This window comes from Puntigrus tetrazona, chromosome 24 (genome assembly GCF_018831695.1).
Source record: "Puntigrus tetrazona isolate hp1 chromosome 24, ASM1883169v1, whole genome shotgun sequence".
Taxonomy (NCBI): domain Eukaryota; kingdom Metazoa; phylum Chordata; class Actinopteri; order Cypriniformes; family Cyprinidae; genus Puntigrus; species Puntigrus tetrazona.
Genome location: NC_056722.1, coordinates 10,910,008 through 10,928,549, shown reverse-complemented (window position 1 = coordinate 10,928,549; position 18,542 = coordinate 10,910,008). Strand labels below are relative to the sequence as shown.

Sequence of the window (18,542 nt, the reverse complement as noted above, 5' to 3'; positions counted from 1 at the left end):
TTATAGCCATTTTCTATTTTGTAAAGCTCAACCATCTTGTTCTGCACATCAGAATTTTGGTTTTACACATATTGATGGATGATTAAGGGAATTTGGTCTCACACCAGATAAAATAACTACAAAGATAACGATACAGATTTAGTTCTAAAAATCCTTCTCAGTGTTTACGAATAGCAAAAATAGTCCACACCACAACTATATGATAAAGGCACAGAGTAACATTGTCTTTGGAATCACTTCCGGAATTATTTTTTCCAGCTGATGAAAGATACAAATATTGACAGCCAATCAGAATCTATCCTGCTATCACGAGTTTGAGAATTAAAAAAACGAGCACTTAGAATAACTAGATGATATAGTCCACTGGTGTGGACACTATTGTTATCTTTATAGTTATTGCTCTTGGTGTGAACAGGGCTTTAGGGGACGGGCCACGATCATTGACTCCATTGCATCATCAAGATACGATTTCAGGACTGAACACAAACAAAAACTGTTTAAAGGTCTAACTACATAATTCAGAACTACAAACTTTAACACTAACAAACACAGTCTTTGTTACATGTTTCAGCAATACATTTTTAATATTTATGTGTTTATAAACAATTCTCTGAATTACCTTTCCACAAACCTTAACACTTTTCACAGAGCACTCCATAGATAGGCATGGAAACATCTGAAAGTAGCTGCCCGTCGGCAGATACTGAATTGACCTTGTACTTGGTACTTTTACTTCAGAACTTATGGTTTGACTTGGACCAAATTACTGATACTTTTGACAAATCTAAAACTACATAAATGATGCACTGGCGAGCAAATCCAAATGCCAAATCCAAATCAGAATATGCCGGCACAAGGATGCACACAACGTATTTTACAGGCAGACATCCTGGCTAGTGTGATTGACCTAGACGAAGAGTTTGTATTTTTTTATACTGGCCGGGCATCTCTTGCACCATAACAGTTTGTAGCAATAAAATAGCATAGGAAATAATAAGTTGACTTGAATTATGCAGTCAGTAGGGCAAGAGAACAGCTATATGGTTTATTCATCTGCAGCATATAAAATTTGAGGTAAATCAGCTTCTCATATTAAAAACCTCACACGTACTTGCTTTTAACCTGGCTCTGAGTGTTGGGGGGCAGAAAGTCGTCTTCAGCAAATTGCACTGTTTCATGGCTGGAGTTCAGTAAATGGTAGGAAGACAGTTACATCACATTGCATTACGTTGTCACTGTGCTACTTTCTGTAGTACAGCTATTTTTCCAAGCCAAACTTTTAAGTAAACAAGCATCTTTAATGGAGGAGTCAGAGATGAGTGGATGAGCGGAAGCTTTTAATATAAATCAAAAATACAGGCAGGGTCAGATAACGGCAAACAGATATGGAAACGGTCAAAACACAAGAATAGTCTAGGGCAGGCGTGGGTCTATGAGCAGCCAACAATATTTAAAGGGCAATATAAGAGGGGTAGTCAGACGATGAGCATGAGTCAAGGCACTATATAAAGTAAGTCCAAACAGGGGTAGACGCTAAGTAATATCTGCGGAAGCTGGATCAGTGACTGAATGGAGTTTAAATAGAAAGAATAATAAGATAACCAGGTGAGCAGATGTAACATGAAACACAGAAACAATTGAACAGACATTTCAAAATAGAAGTCCACAGATAACAAGACAGGGGGACATGCATTGCAATCATGACAAAAATGATAAGCATTAACTAGGATTAATAAATGCTGTGTAAGTATTGTTCATTAATGTTCATTATTGTTATTAACTAATGTTAACTAATGAACCTCATTGTAAAGTGTTACCTGAATATCTATCATGTATAAGAATATTCAATACTTTTTTTGGCATTAGCGCTCTGTTTATAGTAATAACATTTTTTATATGCATTTATAAATGCATTTATTTACCGAATTATTGATTTTTCTTTTATTTTAGTATTTCTTTCATTTATTTATTTATTTTGACTAGCCAGTGCCTCAACCATTTAAAAAAAAAAAATAAATAAAATATTGCTTGATGCAATTCAAGGAGGTTAAGTTTGTGCTTCACACACAAAAATATGTTTACTGCATTCGTACTGGGAAAAAAATGTTAGACTATAAAGGGTGAGTGACACCTGACACAGCTTATTAGAGGATTTAGCGTTCAACAGACAGCTTTAAGGATTCAATTTGGGTTTCATTGACTTCTGACAGCGGCACATCCAGATGGCAGACAATAATAACTTCATCTTTCTCTAAAACAGATTCATCACCGTCTGTGTTCACTGTCAGCACACTCACTGTTGCAAGATACAACTCCGCCTCCTGCACAGCATGCATCCGTTCTCTGATCTCTGATCTCTAATCCCCTTTAAGATCCACATATCGTGCACTTCATTCCCGCACAGCCCCAAAATAAAATTCACGGCAGAAGTCAAACTCCAAAATGTGTGATTTGTTGAATCCTAAATGAAAGAAGCATTTCAACTGGAGTCCATCCATATTTTCATTGATTTTCAGTATGGATTTTCTTATCTACCAAAATGTGATGAATAGCATTAAATAAAGTATGTGGGGTTATGTGGACTAGTATATGGGGTTTCTGCTTAGGTGTCTGAAGAGTTTTACAAACAGAAATATGTTTTGCTCAGGAAGAACAAAAGGTAGAGAGAACAATACACAACACATCTTTTTCTCTCTATAACCTCTATGGTACTGTGAGAGACAGCATGGCATTCGCTTTAAAGCCAAAGTGCTTATTTAGTAATAATTTATGATGCTTTTTTGTTTTACGGAAATTGGGGAAAGAAAAAAGCACCAGCAGATAGAATCTTAAAGCATCAACAGCCACATTTGTAGACACACAAGCACATTTTGTATTCGTCCCTTGGCTATGAGGCTACGTTTTGTAAGACATAAAAGCCATTTTTTTAGATTAATTTGTTGTTTTTCTGATGTTGTTTCAAATGGCCTATTTCCATTGATTTGGGCAGACTATAGAGAGACCCCCTAGAGAGATGCATGAAAGCTAAAGTCTAAAGTTCTTCTAGCTTTTTGTGTACTTCTTGTTGTAGGTTTGACAATTCACCTTCCTGTTGTCCTTAGCGATGGTGGGGATGGTTGACTGGTTGACTGGTTGTCATTTTTTTTTTTTTGCAGGGTGCTTTAAAGGGGATGCATTTTGAGGCGTAACTTTTCAGAGAAGGTTTTAGTGAACTAAATGTTTTAGTCGCAAGGGTTGCAATTTTATTTTTAAGAACAATTACAGAAGAAAAAATAATATAAAATATACAGATATTAAAATATAATATTCAAATATTTGGTTACATTTTTAAATGTAAATTGGTTCAATCTGAGCAGATGATTTTATCATTGTTGTCATCGTCAGTGCGCACTTCTACAGAACAATCAGCATTTGGCTTTTATTGACATATTGAGTCATTAGATATGGAAATAAAATTGCACACGAAAAAATCTTAAAATATTTACATATCTCTGGTGACCCTATACTGTTTTCAAAAAATAAATCAGAAAAACAGGCATTCTTTTATTTTTTACTATTTTTTTCTTGTTTTATTGCTTATGTAGCAAATTAGCTCAGAATGGAATCATTTAAGATTTTATAGGAAATTTAAACAGGATCATCACTGAGTCGGTCACTGATTATAGTGAAAATACTATTAATTAGCACAGTAACAAGATCGGCAGTTTAACACATTAACTTGTAAGCACAAAAAAACAAGATACTTCTCTTATAAATATAATACAAGTCTTCTTGCAAAGGGGTTTCCTGGATGCTGATTGGCTGTAAGGTCAGTTGTTGCGGAAGTCTTGGGAAGCCAATGATTGAGTGTTGGCTAAAGAAGCAGAGTCATGGTCTGGTTGAAGTTTTGATTCAGTGCAGTTGGAAACTTGGAGACACAGCAGGCAAAACGTCTTGGGTTACGATTGTAACCATTGTTTTCTAAGAAAGGGAATGAGAAACTGCATCAATACCCACACTATGGGGAAACCCCTCATATCTGAAGCATGAATGAATCTATTCCATTCCTGATTGGTGTGATGTAACATGTGAAGGAATAAATAGAAGCTATAAAAGGACGCAGGCACACAACAGAGACAGCCTTTGCGATGAAGCAAGCCACTTCCAAGGTTTCTCCCATATGGACAGGGGGCGAAGGTATTGGCGCTAATATTAATTTTGTGGTAAATGCAATGCAGCTCTCTGAGATCTCACCCGCCCCAATGCCGAGCACATCTAATTCCTCAGAATCACACAGCTCAAAAATCGGGTGCAAGAAACCAGAACATCGGAAGAAACCATGGTTTAGTGCAGTGGTTCCCAATCTTTTCTTGTTTGAGGCACCCTTGGAAAGCCTTTCAAAAGTTCCCGGCACCCTTATAAGGAAATAGATATTTAAAATCTCTGTAGCTTTTTTATTATTATTTATTTATTTGTTTCATTTTGAGAGTTTGCATGCAACAACACCTTATACCTAGTCCTAGATGATATGAGAATACTGTTTATACCAGTGGTTCCCAACCTTTTCTTGTTTGAGGCACCCTTGGAATTTTTGCCAGAAATTTTGGCGGCACCCTCAAAAGATCTCACGGCACCCCTTAGTGCCGCGGCACACTGGTTGGGAACCACTGGTTTAGTGCTTTGATGCAACCTGTGTTGTTAAAAGCGCTATATAAATAAAAATGATTGATTGAGTGATTGATTATGTTTTAACCAATAGATACTGTTTTAGTTTAGGGTGTTGCAAGGTTTCTCCTACCAGTTCATAAATAGTGTATGTTAAAAGGTTAAAAGCAAGGTGATTAAAACACACACATACTAAACATGGATATAGCCGTATAAACCATAAAATATTATCCCCAACTAAGTAAGCCAGAGGCAACAGCAGCAAGGAACTAAAAGTCCATCTGTGACAGCATGAAGGGAAACTAAATCTTGGGAGAAACCAGGCTTAGTTTAGGACCAGTGCCCTTCTGGCCAGCCCGTAATTTCCAGTTTAGTATCAAACTCAGCTATGTCAGATTGTGCAGTGGACTTATCGCACAATCCCATGATTGTCTCTGGGTCTCATCTAGGTGTTCTGGTCTCTGCTGATGGTCAGGGCTGTAGACATGATCCACCATCTGATCTAGAGAAACAGAATATGAAACAGGCTAATATAAAGCCATTTGGGGCTTTATGGGTAATTAACAAGATTTTTAAATCTACCTGATGTTTAATAGGGAGCCAGTGCAGTGCACCATACTTCCCGGTTCTAGTAAGGACTCTAGCTGCTGCATTTTGGACAAGCTGTAGTTTGTTAACCAATAAAGCATTACAATAGTCTAACCTCATGGTCATAATTCATGCTTAACATTCCTGCATTTGACGTTAAGAGCATAGTTTGCAATTTTGTTTTTTAAATGAAAAAACAAAGTTTAACCAATGCTAGAAACATGACTTTCAAATAAAAGATTGCTATCAAACAGCAAACCTAGGTTTCTAACTGATGAAGATGAATTGACAGAGCAGCCATTAAATGTTTGACAGTGTTCTAGGTTATTTACATGTGGGGTTTTTAGGTCAGATAATTAACACCTCTGTTTTTCATAATTTAGCAGTAAGAAATTAACTCTAAAGAGGTAGAAGATGATCAGATTATAGAAGCAGGTCATTTGTAACTCTAATTCTAGCAGTCTCAGCACTATGATACAGTCTACATCCTGACTGAAATCCTCACAGATGCGTTATTTCTCTAAGAAGCAATATAATTGTGAGGATGCTTCCTTTTATAGTATCTTTGACAGAAAAGGACATTTGAGATTGGTCTAGTTCTTTGGGGTCAAGTTGTGATTTTTAATGAGAGGCTAAATGACAAAGGAATTTGAAGGTTTTGGGGGCATATACTAATGACAATGATGAATTAATAATAGCTAAAAGAAGATCTATGATTTCTGGAAGCAACTCTTTTAGTAGTTTAGATGGAATAGGGTCTAGATGATTTAACCCGTTTATACAATTCTTCCTCTCCTGATGTGCATCTGATGTGATTCTGTAGCTGATGGCTGCATGGTTAAAATTTTGTCTCTGGTAGTATAAATCTTGGAAGTAAAATAGTGTATAAAGTCATTATTGCTGTGTTCTTGGGGAATGTCAACACCTGTTGGTGCTTCATTTTTCACAATTTAATACCGTCATTGAATAAATACTGGGATGTATGTTTATACTCTTCTAAAAGAGACAAAAATAAAGCAGATCTAGCAGTGTTTAATGCTTTTCTGTAGGATAGGGTACTTTTGTACCAGGCTATAGAAAATACCACTAGTTTTAAATCAGGATAAATCAGGAAGATTACTTACAAAACAATCTTTGCGTTGGAAGTGCTGGCTCCACCATACTTGTAAAAAGGTGCAGAATTTACATTTTAGCTATATGAAGTTTACACAAGGCTAGATCAATTAGATTTCATTGCTTTGATGCAGAATTTCAACATCATTAACATCAATTCCATGTGACAGTATTAAATATAGAGTATGATTTCGATAAAGAGTGTCCTGACATGTGCTGTCTAACCCCAGTGGAGATTCGAATGTCTATGAATATTGATCCTAATGCATCGTTTTTATTATCAGCATGGATATTAAAATCATGAGCAATTAAGACTTTATCTGCAGCCAGTACTAACTCAGTTAGAAAATCAGCAAATTATTTAATAAAGTCTATATGGTGCTCTGGTGTCCTGTGTACAGTAGCCAGCACAAATATTACAGGATTTATTACTAACAGTAGTGTTTCTCTAGATAATGTTATATGCAGCACCATAACTTCAAACGAGTTATACTTAAAGTGTGCCCTCTGAGAAATACTTAGAATATTGCTATAAACTAGCAATACCTCACCATTTACCTTTGGATATGTCTCATTTTATAGCAGTACTCTTGAGGTAGACTCCTTTAAAGTAATGTATTATTCATCTGGTTTTAGCCAGGTTTCTGTCAAACACAACAATTTTAGGTTATGATAATTGAAAATTGCTTTTGTAGAAAGGGACCTGATATTCAGTAAGCCAAGTCTTATAATTAGTTTCTCTGTATTATAAACAGTATTTATTTTTGAACATCAATTAAATTGGTACTCTTAATTTAGTTTGAATGTTTTCTGCATTTTCTAGTTCAGGAACAGACATTACACACTCTGTAGTGTGATATCTAGGTGAAAGAGTGCAAGAGGCTAATTAAAAGCGGTGGAAATCAAGAAAATTGGGAAAACTCTAGCAAACAAAAAAAGCAAACAACTTCTTGTTGCAGCAAATTTAAAAGCAAAAATATAATAGGCGCTACGCTTACAGGCTTTTTAAACACAAAGAAAACTCAAAAGAACCCCCACCGCGATGATACTGGTATACGTAAGTGTTGTCACATGTCGATTATCGATTGAGAAAATTTCCTACATTTATAATGAATAGATTGAGGAATATGAACAGGGACAGGGTAGAGAATGATGGCTGGGGTCGAAAAAGACTTGAGGTATTCTTAAGGGTTAAATTACGAAACCAAAATGCACAAAATGCTGTCAGCAGGGCAATATATATTCTTGTTTTCACCTTTAGATTATTATTTTTACTTTTTCCTGTTTAAAGGATATACAGTTTTAATACTATTTTTAAAAACAATATTTGATACCTTAAATCCTGTTGCTTCCCAATAAACGATCTTGGTTTAAGAATAAACAGCAATGAGAGTGTATTCTTTATCTTAATACATTTCAGTTACTTTATGTTACAATTTTTTTAGCATTTCGTGTCATGAGTATTTTTAAGATCCTGTGTCAGACTGAAGACATAACTTTTATAAATGCATCCCAAGAGCCTCAGAGTTCTGTTTCATTTCATTGCACTCCATCTACTTGGCCTTCTCAGATCTCTTCAAGGTGTCTTTCACATCACTTGTGACCCTACTAAAGTCCTCACTGTGTTTTTACATGCACTTTCCAAATCAAGAACTTTGCTACGAGCCATGGTGACAGCTGTAAGCCTCAGTGTCCTGTAATATATGGATATAGAGAAGCTAATCATCTTGACAAATCAATGAAAGCAGTGCACCTCTAAAAGAGCCTTGAAATCTCTCAGCGCTGATGTGCATTTCTTAGAGAGGTGTCTTTGCTGTCATTCAAGCTCAAGCACTTACTCGTCAGTTTTATCATTAGCTAGTCTGATCCTGTATCCTGTGTTCTTCATCTAAGGTGATTCTGAGCTCTGTCTGGTGAAGTTCTCACTGACACCACTAGAGACTGCACTGCTCCAGTCACAAGGACAAACATCTGGCTTAACGGCTATAATTAAAACCAGAAAGAGTACAAAAATCTGTTATTTATCATGTTGCTACTTTCTGTAACACAACACAGGTAAGCAACCCAATCGGAAGCGCTTGAGACTCATACATTAATTGTATTTTACTATGACTTAGATATGCTAAAGACTATATAAATATGAATATATAAAACCAATATTTTAACAGTTGTATGTTAATAGCATTGACAGGTATTGAACTGTATTTCAGAAGTGCTGGATCTCAATAGAGAACATAGCTTGCTTGTTAGGAATTAATTGGGAAGCATGCAAGCAAGTCATTTCCAGAGCATTTAAAAGTTATGCCTCCACAATATGCTGCAGCTTTCCCTCCAAACACATGCCCTTATTTGTTCCTCTCATAAATCAGATTTGGACAGGTGGTGTTGGGCTTTTTCCACTGCTTCACTCTAAAGCTCTCTTACCATCTGGGATCACTATAGTGTTCTTTGGTGGTGTTTTTGAAGAAAAATAAATAAATTCAGGAAGGATTGTGCAAACGAGGTGGCAGCAAACACCGAACTCAGTGTAAATCCATGACCTTCTTTCTCTCAAACTTTTTCTGCTCTGCCTTTTGTTACGTATTTCTGCATTTAGAGATAATGCTTTAGTAGCCTCCAGTGTCTGGACCCCTTTTTGGCTGGATAGATACTCAAGGCTTATAAGAGCTGTTGGGAACTCAGTATAGTTTTGGGCATGTCTCAATCCTATTTCTCTCTATTAGCCTCATACTTACACTCCAAGTGTCTAAAAACATAACAAAAGAGGAATAGAGACATTGTTTATTTTCATACATGCTAGAATCTTTTCAGCACTCGATTTCTTCAATGTGATGCCAACATTGAAACAAAATAATTAGTATTTTCTTAGAGAATTTTAACCAATCACCAAATATCTGATACAATTAATAATAAAAATATATACAGACATCCCTTTTAGAAATACGATTTCATACTATTACATATTTACAAACCAACTGTCAGTGGCTGGCTGGTTGATATATTTAAAACTAAAATATCATATCTGTTCAATATAAATAACATATGTATTGCAAAATATAGCAAAAATAGCACTTGATTAAGTGGTATGATAATAATATGATCCATTTTGACTAATGAATCACACCACTTCATACAAAAATTAAACAACACACTAAATGCTAATTATTTTAACAAAGTATGACAGCCAGAGACCTAACAACATATTTTTACTCCAAACTAAAAAATGAGGCAGATTTTATAGCACATATCATATACACCAGTCATCACGAGGTGCAGCAGACTTATACCATGGCAGCGCTGTCTGTTCAATGCCTGCTTCAGCCACATTTGTAGAGACAGATGTGATAAACAGATACATATAACAGAGGACACTTTGCAGAGCCTCTGGACACATGGCTGCAATATGCGCAACCTGCTGCACTGGTGCCTGATGTGTCATAAAGCATTGCGCTTGAGACAGATCATGACCGCCAGATTCAGGAGCTGGTAATTGATCATCTTTCCTGGTTTGCCACTGTCCATTGACACTGCAGTGAGCGGTGCCGAAACAAACCTGCGCTCATGACACACACAGAGCTGCGGTCTAATTGGGCGGGTTTCTCTCTAACTCAAACAGAATAATCTTGTCCAGATCTCACCTGCACAGCTGCATTTTCCAGCTCTAATTGGACTCAGAGTCTTTGTCTGGGGAACGTGCTCTCGCTCCATCCAACAGTATCTTTTCTCTTGTTCTCTCTGACTTAGCTCTCCTATGTCCTTTTTGCTTCCCATCCCCTCCCTTTTCTCTGCAGAAATATACCCTTTTTGTCCTGTTCAAACAACTTTGAGTTTTCCTTCCCATTTTTTCTACTCAATGGTCAACCGGACTTTATGCCTCCTAATGTCTCCATTTTCTCTCTGTCAGTGTTGCTGTAATCCTCCCAGAATAACTCAGAGAAAGGAAAGAACGTCCTTGGAAAGTCAATGGCCCCAGTGCAGGTATAGGTGCTCGGTTGAAAGAAAACAATGTGGAGAGAAGGGAGAGAGAACAATCTGGAACAATGAATAAAAGTGTAATAGCCACTCTGGTGCTTTCAAATGAGAATTCAGCTGTTGTGCTTCAAAATGTAGAGAGCATATATTATCTCTGTCTGGTTGTGTTTATGTCAAGGATGAGAACTCATTAAAACAATCATAGAAGCATGTTTGATCTGCACAGGTGGAAGTTTCTTTTTCTAACTCTGTGTGGGGAAAAACTACAGAAAAAAGACTAGCCTAAGGTGTTTCAGGCTTATATCCCAGTGTTTTTACTTAAGCATGAGACCATCTTAGACTAGCTAAGACCAGTGAGCCAGCTTTACATTTGAGTTTGATCCTCTTGCAGCCATCAATGCTGCATTCATTCGGATCAAAAATACGATGAAAAGTAATACTGTGAAAAGTGTAAGCTGTAAGAGTCTAAGAAGAGACTAAAAAAATTCATTTGTAGCTTGTTAACTTGTTAACTTGTTAAAATAATTGCACAAATTTAATTTGTAGGTTGTTTTCGACTTTTTCAATTATCATTCAGTTGCAACTGAAATAACAGCCTCACCAAAAGCCCACTTGTAAATGGCTTTTGTATTACATTATTGTGTGGTAAGCAGTACAGCTGCATTTGTATTTTCTGTTATCAAAGTTCACATTTAGCCAAAATGACTGCAGGCATGGGAATCGTGATTAATACTTGCCTATTCAGTCATAATTATCTTCTCACAGTTACCATTTATGAAATGACTTGCAAGTACATTTTTGTTTTGTGCGTATTGATATTAAAGGACCACACAAAACTGACAACTAATATTTTTGCTCTTATAGACACAGCTTATATAGACATTTTTTGGGGTACAGCTAGATTGATTTCAGTTTGTTCATAAAAGTTTAAAGCCTCACAGCATTCAGTGCAGTGCTGCAGCCTGACGCAGAAGATGTTTTGAATAAGAGGACCAGCTTTCCCTCAACGTCTTATTCTTTCTACCCTCCTATTCATTGCTCTTCTGACCCATCACATCAGAGAACATTGTTGGATCTGTGAAGCAAAAACATTACTGGCCATCGCTGTCCTATCTGTTTGCATTTTTTAAGACTCAGGTCAGGACACAACAAAGCTTTATCTTTCAGCCTGAGAGACAAATCAAGAACTGAACAATTTGCCCCAAGTTTTTAGTTTCTGAGCTGACTATCTCACGGTATGCACTAATGGAGGATCTCAAGCTGTCATTTTAAGAAATTATTCTCTGGCTTACTCCATGTTTCTCTTAAATGTCTCCTTTATTACTGAAAGCCTGGCTTTCGATTTGATTTGTTTTCTACGCTGCCTTTCGGTTTTCTAGAAGTTAGAGGTCGATCTGCGCGCTGGCTGTTTGCGTTGTGTCAGTGTTTTCCACTAGAGGCTGCCCGCTTTCTGACAATAGACAGCCAAACATTATTGCTTTGCAGAGTTCACTGGCATCTGTATATCTTGAATAATGCCTGTGAAAATGAAATGATGATGATATATCTATGCAGTAGAGAGAATACAGGCCGGCAGAGATCATATTTGTCTGCTGTATGGCATGACAGCGGCTTATTTTAAGATATTAGAATTGCAAAGCCGCTCTCATTCTAGCTGAGATGAAAGCCGTAGCTTTGATTCTTGCTGTTGTGTGAACAAAAGCAATATATATTTTGGCAAAAGTGTTCACCTGCTAGAGCTATTTTGAAATCAGTGCAACAATGTTACATACAATGAGTTGCATGCAGTGAAGCTAAAAGAAAAACAGTGGGAAATCTATTTGTAAAAGGCTTTATCAAATTATTGACACCAAAGGAGGATTCATTTATTAACAATATAGGAGAACAGCTTATAGCATTGATTTCACACAAATTATGTGAATCAGTTTTAAGGCTGCTTACAGTTTGGAGCAGCTTTTCGCTCTGCATGTAAACGCACCCAGACAAAGACAGTGAGTGGTAAATTTTAAAAACAGGAACTGGATTCTCTTAGACACAAGAGGGCTCATTCATGAAACATGAGCAGAACAATTGCTGTGTAAATTGTCACATTGAATTAAATGATGCAGCTTGTGTAAGAATGGTTTTTTAAGAAGAATTTACACAAATTAGCAATGCATCGTGGGATGGAATTTAACCATAGGATACATTAGAAAGCTGCCAACTGTTTAGTTAAAAATAAAATCTTCTTTTAGAATTCTTTTATGAAGAATAATTGACATTTTATATAAAAATTATGAAAACACCTGGAATTGTATACTTCTCTTTAAAAGCTTAGGGTTGTTAAGGTGTTTTATTATATATATAATTTTTTATTTTTATATATATACATATACACACATAAACACACACACACACACACACACTATACTGCCAAAGTATTCTATTCCAGAAGCGTATTTGTGGGTCACACACTGATTGTTGGGCCAGAAGGCCTTGGCTCTCAGTCTCCAGCTCTCAATTTATCCCAAAGGTCATTTTGCTCGGGTTGAAGTCAGTCAAGTTCATCCACACCAGTCTTTATGGACCTTGCTTATGACTGGTGCACACACATGTTGGAAGAGGAAGGGGCTCCAGTTGAGAGCATGGAATAGTCCAACATGTCTTGTTATGCTGAAGCATTCAGAGTTCCTTTCACTGGAACCAAGGTACCAAGCCCAGCTCCTGAAAAACAACCTCAACACCACCATAATCCCCTTGACCAAACTTTGCACTAGGCACAATGCAGTCAGACCAAGTAACGTTCTCTGGGCCACGAGCCAACTCGACTTTACAGTTGAGATCACGCGATTCGCCAACTCCAGAGAACATGTTCACTGCTCTAGAGGAGTCCAGTGGCAGTGTGCTTGATACCACTACATCAGACACTTTGTGCATTGCACTTGGTGATGTATGGTACGAGATGCAGCTGCTTCAGCCATGGAAATCCAATCTATGAAGCTCTCTGTGCACTGTTCCTGAGTAAATCTGAAGGCCACAGGAGGTCTGCAGTGGTAATTGACTGCAGAAAGTTAGTGACCTCTTTTGCACTATGTGCCTCAGCATCCTCTGACTCGCCTCCATCAGTTTATTTAGCCTACTACCTCATGGCTGAGTTGTCGTCATTCCGTCTCTTCCATGTTCTTATAATGCAGCTGACAAAGTTGACGTGAAATATTTGGGAGGCGAGAAATTGCATCAACTGGATTTGTTGTGCACAGGCGGCATCCTATCACAGTTCCACGCTGAAAATCACTGAGCTCCTGGGAGCTACCCATTCTTCACAAATGTTTGTCTGCATTCCTAGATGCAACGCCTTCATGGAAGTGATCGGAACACAGCGCCATTCTGATTATTTGGACGGGTGAGCAAATACTATGTGGTAAATAGTGTGTATATGTATATGTGTATATATTTCAAACTCTTACTTTATTTAGTTTATTATAGTAATATTATTATTATAGTTATATTAATAATAATAATAATAGTATAAACAGTAAAAATGAGAAATTTTGTATATAATAATAATAATATTGAAATATTATTATAATCTCATGCTGACTTGATGCTCAAGAGGTATTTTTTAATATTAATACTAAGAAGAAGCTGTGATGCTTCACACCTGTGTTTAAAACTATGATACATATCTCTTTTCAGAATTGTTTGAAAGAAAAAGATCAAGAGAACCTCATATTTATTTACATTTATAATAAAAATCTTTAATCTAAATCTTTATTCTTATCTTAAAATAAGCATAGCAAATCTATTTTTAAAAACTCTGTTTCAATACCAACTTTTTGTGGTTAATATGGCGCAAATGTCACTAAATGTATACTAAGACGGACAAGATTCCAGCAACAAGCAATTCTGTCGGGTTTGAACTAAATACGAGTAATGTGGCGTGATGCAACACTTCATCACTCTCTGCTACGAGATGTTATGCCTTTCCTTGCAGAATTTAGAGGATTTGGAGAGATTCCTGAGTTTCTCTCAACGGGCGTTTAATGTTTAATAAGTGCATACAAGAGGCGTACATCAGCGTAAATGAGGTTTCATTTCCTTGAGTGCTACCCGGCACAATGTCACAGAAATAATAATGTAAACCACTCTATAAAATGAAGTGCAGTCTGGTCACTTACTGTGTCTGGTACATAATTCCGTGTAAATTGCATGATTTAATCAGTTTCATTTGCATGAAATGAGTGTACCTTTCTAAAAGTGGGAATGACAGTGTAGTTACATGATGGAACAGCATTAAATTAGTAGACAGGATTTTGGTCTGAAAACACTGTCCGCTATAGTGGCCTTACCTGCAATCTCAAAGCAAGTGACAAGCAGTATTAATTAAAAATGAAAGACTTTTGACCCCTGTGGTATTGCTGTATGTATTTAAGAAGCTCGATTGGTTCACAACGCTTAATTAGAGTTTTCCTGCAGTTTATGTTATGTTAATGAAGCTTGTTCAGTCAATCACCTCGCCCAGAAATTACCCTTCGCTTTTGAACATCAGCAAACCAAGCCGGCGAATTTTCAACCGTGACACTTTAGAATGACATGTTTACACTCAGAGCATTGAGAGAGCTCCAAAATCCATCTGACTCAGCCCCTGAGAACTGGATTGTGTAAAAGCAAGCGTAATCTGACAGGCACCCTGGGACTCAGCGTTGTCGGCGGCATGAGCGTGGCTGTGATTTGTAACGAGGAAAAAAACATATTCCCAGCCTACCGGTGACCCTTCTCTCTGCAGCCGCTGACAGCCGTGCTTTTTTTTCGTGACACTACCGCATTAGGTATTAGACGCCAACGCCATGTCAGCGCCTAAGCCTCTACTGGGACGGGACCAGGAAGGTTAGAAAGTGTAAATCTACATAGAGTTAAAGCAAGATAGACTGTATTTGTCCTCTTCACCTCTGACCTGATAGCTGGGGTAAATAGGTAAGACAGACAAGACATTAATGACACTAACAGATACTGTAGCTTACAGTGCAGAACAGCAGCTTTCTAGGACGTGTCACTCCCGGCTGTCCTTCTAGAAAATAACCCTCCTGATCTCTCTCCACACATCTCTTGAGTTTTCTGGATTGTCTGGGCCAAACGGTGGAAGGGTAGTATGAGCGGGATATTTTGCTCCGGATTCAAACCGAGTGAGGCTGCTTTAATGTTCATAGTCTGCATAGGCGGCCATCTTAAGTGAAGCTTGTGCGGTAAGTGAAGTGTAGAAAAAAGTACTGAGTCAGTATATGGCATTATTGACTGTGTGAAGGAGTACATTTATGGTGGATCTGTGCAGTTTTTCTTCATAAATGAGGTAATCAGTATTGGTTTAAAAAAAAAAAAACGCGCATACATATAGAGATACATAATACATACCTTATAGTAAATTCTAATGATCCTCTCTCGTTATGCATATAAGGTTAAAATATAATGAAGATTCTCTTTCTTTCTGCAGTATTATGAGTAGATATTAGGACACGATATAGTCATATCTTACATGATGTGTAAGTACATATTACCTAAATATGTACATAAGAGACAGATCAAGTATGTTTTAAGGTGAAACTAATTAGTAACCCTACAAAAAATCCCTTTGCATGCTATTTTGTATGTTTGCTAAATTTCCAGCCTCATATGTAACATTTTAAGGCAATCTAATTGTTCTGTATATTAACTTCATGTGGTAGCATGCTAGTTTAGATCTTAAGCAAAAAAATAAATTATTAATTTTTATGCATTTTCTGATTAAACATTACAAAACACATAGTCTCTTTAATTCTAAAGGTACAAAATAGGTGTACCAAATTATTCATAATAATAGAATTAAAAATGGTAATTTCTAAGAAGGTGAAGAGTTTATGGACAATCAAAGCACATAAAACGCCAGCAAGTTTATGTTAAATTAGATTTCTGGTATTTATTTTTGTTAGCTCCCCTTAATTATACTTTTTCTCATCTCTGTTTCTAGGACAAAAGATAAAAGTAAGTAGTTGATTTTCTAGGATAAGTAAAAATTTTAGTCTTTATAAAAACTCAAATGAAGTGACTTCTTTGCTTTAGAACAAGCAAAAATAATCTGCTCATGAGTAAACAAAATAATATTATTTCCTCAGTGCACTGTTTTAAAATTGTGTAATTTTACTGAGCTGATAGCAGCACTCATTTTATTACTTCAAAAGAATCTCATTAGGATATGTCCAAGAACCATGCTGATATGGTCAAAATTTGGAATGTCATTAAATGTGGTACCTCTATATAAACTTTCCATAGGGTTTTAAACTCTGAAGCTCTCTGTTCAAGCCAATTTTTCCACTTCTCTACGGTCTCAAGTTTCCATACAATGACAAATTATTCCAGATGACTATACAATCCTAGACTTCTTTATTGCACACAGGTTTCTGCTCTCTCATCAGAACAGGCCTTTTCTCACATTTTTTGGATCTTCGAACTGACCACTGTATAGCACTGATCTATATCTCACCCTTTGCAGGTGTTTCTCTGGTCTCCACGTGCAGGTTTCTGCTGGCGTTTGTTCTTGTAGGCTTGATCCATTGAGGCAGGTGTTTCAGTGCTGTGGGCACTCTCTGCGGCCCTAAAGACTCAATTTTTCTGCCTCTTACCTGGGTCTTAAGACCAGATGACTCAGGATCCATCAGCAACTCTGTCGATTAAGAACTCTGGTCTGGATTAATTCATCAGTGTCTCCTCCAGGAGATGCTGGCCATTGTAGATGCCACTCTATCTGGCCCATCCCATGCCACATAGGTGAATACAATCAAGTGCTTTAAGCCCTGAAATAAAACACCCTGGTTAATCTAGGTGTCTAAACCATCCCACGGGTGTCACTCATGGTGTTGAAGAGGATGTTTAGAGCGCTTATGATGAACAGATAAAGGCTGAAGTGCTGGAGCGAGGTAGCATGCTAATCTGTAACAATGCTGGGATTCATATGGGTCTATGCAGATTAGCCGCCAGTAAGTGGTCTCCTGAGTGGGCTTTGTTCTGAATACAGTGATGTGTGATGTGCCTGCCAATACTTAACTCCTTTGCACCTTGAGAGCTCAGGCAAGGGCCAGGGCCAGAGCAGGGACTAGAAGCTTCCTGTTGTCAAATGTCTCCAGGAGGCAGTGAGGGGAAACCAGCTTGGGTTTATTACCATAGGAACTGGGATGGCATTTTGACATGGAGCAAAAGAGAAGTCTTGGTGAGTTTAACCTGAGGGTCAAAGCAGGTTTCTGTCTTTTTAAAATGGTTGGAGTGGTGCAGTGCATACTGAGAGAACAAGAAAGGAACAGATTTGGAGCCGTGAACCAAGACTTCACTTTACCTCGATCCAAGCCCTCCAGGCCTTCTCACATACAAGATAACATTTAAAGGTGGCAAAACACATGCTAAGCTTCTAGGTCTCTGGAGCATGCAAGATAACACTGAGGCCAATTATAGTCTGATTAATGTGACTACATGCTGAATAAAACCAAGCACAATTGCTCGCTTATTTAGATCTGTTAGTCCAACCATCCAAAAATTGGACAAAAGAGAAAAAACTATTTTACGTAAGCTTCAGTATACTTGTCATAGATACTTGGAAATGCAAGCTATATTAATGCAAGTAATCTGAACAACACTTGACATTCATTGGAAAACTCCTCCTTCCGTTTCCTAAATGCTTGCTAATTTATTTATTTTCTAACTACTTTGTCTTGTAATTCTTAATCAAATGTCATAACTTGATCTTCATAACTGGTGGATGGATGGTCACCATTTTGTTCTATTTTTATAATCCGCCTCACTTGATGTACATCACAATATGGTAATGAACATCTGCTTTCTACCATTTGTTATATACATCTTAATTTTTTACAGATACAGTGAATGTTGAACACATTAAATAAAGACGAAGTAAATTCATGTTAATGCAATTGGGTAAATCTTGCTAAGTGCAGTAAAGCAAAAAGCAAAGTGATAACAGTATTTAGTGTCGATTTAAAAATCTAATGGGCATGCAGGGATTCCAGTTGGTTTGTTGTTTGACAACAACATCAGTAATGCTTCATTATGCTGTACTTTCTATCTTTTTATTTTTAAGTCGGGTATCTACTGTAGGTAAAACTCAGCAAAAACTTTTGTCCTTTTACTTATGTTCTGAGGTTGTTAGGACTACATCTTTATGTCACTCAAGCAATACATAGCCAAATGCGCATTCATAATTGTTA

General features: G+C 37.1%; 1 protein-coding gene across 2 annotated transcripts in view; it reads left to right on the top strand.

Moving 5' to 3' along the window:
• The window catches only part of dpp6a (dipeptidyl-peptidase 6a), a 343,738-nt gene that overhangs the window by 81,699 nt on the left and 243,497 nt on the right, over window positions 1-18,542 (top strand). The gene's annotated exons all lie outside the window — the stretch shown is intronic.